The 2,861-nt window shown below is 43.6% G+C and overlaps 1 pseudogene; it reads left to right on the forward strand.

Annotated features, from left to right (window-relative positions):
- The first annotated feature begins 1,754 nt into the window (after window positions 1-1,754).
- On the forward strand, window positions 1,755-2,636 carry LOC125394068 (small ribosomal subunit protein eS1 pseudogene; annotated as a pseudogene).
- The last annotated feature ends 225 nt before the right edge of the window (window positions 2,637-2,861 follow it).

The following is a 2,861-nucleotide window of genomic DNA, read 5'->3' on the forward strand; positions in this document are numbered from 1 at the left end:
TCTACACAGCAAGTTCCAGGCTAGCTAGTGAGACTGTTTCAAAAATAAAAAAAGAATTAAGATTGTATTTGCAATTTGAATTATCACCGCAGCTGCAATCTGAAGGCTGCAGAAAGATACATATCAAAGTCCTTCAGGAAGTGATTTAACACATCCAGGATGGACATAATTAATTCAAGTCTAGACTTGGAGACATGAAGGCATTTGAGGGAAAATTAGAAATTTTTATAGAATCTTAGTGAACAATTAGATTTGTGGCTAGAAGTCAGAAGGTGTCAAAGATGACTTTTTCAATTAGACAACTCATAGGTTCTCTTTCCCAGCACCAGAGAAGGAGCAAGTTGGGAGTGGGAGAAAATAGTTTATTTAAGAAAAAAAAAAAGGTTACATTCTCAGAAAACACTAAGTAGAAAAGTGGAGTGGGTGGTTTGATGACTAAGTCTGTACCTCTCAAGTCAGAGCAAAGCTTGGGGTCCACAGATGGATCCTCCAAATCCAGAGAGCAAGTGTGCCATTGGGAAGATGGACTGATTAGGGGAAAGGCATGGGATTAAAAGAGGAGGGAGCCCAAGGACGAGGTAGGATGGTGAAGCGAGGCCCACTTAGATGTGGGAAGAAAGATATGCTCTCTTGGCGTGGCCAGGAGGGAGATTCAGAGAGACAGAATAGCCTGGTAACAAAGAGCTCGGTCTCAGCAGCCAGAGCCTTTGGGCTCCACTGCAGCCCCTTCCCCGAGCCTGTGTAGGAACTATTATTACTACATTTATTTATTCTTTGTATATGTATATGTGTGCATAGGTGAGTGGAGATCAGAGGACAGCTTGTGAGGGTCAGTTCTCTCCTTCCATCATATGGGCCCCAGAGATCCGATTCAGGTTGTGAGCCTCGCAGCAAACACATCAGCCACTGAACCATCTTGCCATCCCAAGCTCATATGGTTCTGAGTGCAATACCAGAGCTCTCCGGTTCCCTCGTCTGTAAATGAAGAAAAAAGAAGTGAGAAGGCTGAGGAAGAAAGAGTACGGAAAGGCTGAACTTTGGATAGAGTCACTTTACAGGTGCGGGATTCCAAAGCCACACTGACTGTTGTCATTGAGTAGGGCCCATTCTTTGTCATATGCCAATGAGCAATGCTTGACTTGAAGGAGGTCTCCGTAGACTGCATGTTTGTGTCCCTTCTGCAAATGTATATGTGGATATCCTACCCCGGCCATATGACAATGGAATTAGAGGTGGGACTCTTGCATCACTCCAAACCATAAAGGACTGACACACATGGTCAAAGTCCCTCCCTCCTACTTCCTGTGGGTCTCTATCCATCTTCTAGACTCCTTCTGATTCTCCATGGTTACTTCCTGTCGGCTAGTTGCTGGCTCCACCTCCTGATCCATAGACAATTTTACTTAATGTAAACACAAACTTGGGGTTCACAGTGTGCTCATATAGCCTGCAACAGCTAAGGGCACTAGCTGCCCTTCCAGATGACCTGGATTTAATTCCCAGAACCCATATGGCTGCTCAAGACTTTATGTAACTCCAGTTCCAGGGGATCTGAAGCCATCCACTGGCCTCCGTGGACACCAGGTACACATGTGATGTACATACACACATATAGACAGACATAATCACATACACATAAAACATATAAATCTTATAAATTGATAAATAAAATCCTCACTAAAGAAATTTAAAAGCTATAAAAATCCATGCTGCATACAGTTTTAGGTAGTAAAAAAGCACAGTGAGTACTTCCACCCTTTTGACTCCCTGAGCAGCACCATGGCGGTCGGCAAGAACAAGCGGCTGATGAAAGGAGGCAAGAAGGGAGCCAAGAAGAAAGTGGTTGATCCATTTTCGAAGAAAGATTGGTATGATGTGAAAGCCCCGGCCATGTTCAATATTAGAAACATTGGAAAGACACTAGTCACGAGGACTCAAGGAACCAAAATTGCCTCTGATGCCCTCAAAGGTCGTGTGTTTGAAGTGAGCCTTGCTGATCTCCAGAACGATGAAGTTGCATTTAGAAAATTCAAGCTAATCACTGAGGATGTTCAGGGCAAAAACTGTCTGACTAACTTCCACGGCATGGATCTTACCCGGGACAAAATGTGTTCCATGGTCAAAAAGTGGCAGACCATGATTGAAGCTCACGTTGATGTCAAGACAACCGATGGTTATTTGCTCCGTCTGTTCTGTGTTGGTTTCACAAAAAAAAACGCAACAATCAGATCCGTAAGACCTCATATGCACAGCACCAGCAGGTCCGCCAGATCCGGAAGAAGATGATGGAGATCATGACCCGAGAAGTGCAGACAAATGACTTGAAGGAGGTGGTTAATAAATTGATTCCAGACAGCATTGGGAAAGACATAGAAAAGGCATGCCAATCCATTTATCCTCTTCATGATGTCTTCGTTAGAAAAGTGAAAATGCTGAAGAAACCCAAGTTTGAATTGGGAAAACTCATGGAGCTCCATGGTGAAGGTGGTAGGTAGTTCTGGAAAAACTACTGGCGATGAGACAGGTGCTAAGGTTGAACGAGCTGATGGATATAAACCACCAGTTCAAGAATCTGTGTGAAATCCAGATTTTTAATAGTGACAAATAAAGTCTTATTTGTGGAGAAAAAAAAAACACAGTGAAATCTGTTGCAGAGGATGTTGGTGTGGGAAGGTCTTCTTTCTATTCAACCAATGAAAGCAACATATAGAAAGAAGATGTTGCTTTCATTGGTTGAATAAAGAGACTGCCTTGGCCTTCTGATAGGGCAGAAAATTAGGTAGGCAGAGTAGACAGAACAGGATGCTGGGAAGAAGAGCAGAATCAGGCAGACGCCATGGCTCTCCTCTCCGAGACGAACG

The sequence above is a fragment of the Myodes glareolus genome, chromosome 20 (genome assembly GCF_982192425.1).
Source record: "Myodes glareolus chromosome 20, mMyoGla1.1, whole genome shotgun sequence".
In the NCBI taxonomy this organism is placed as follows: Eukaryota; Metazoa; Chordata; class Mammalia; order Rodentia; family Cricetidae; genus Myodes; species Myodes glareolus.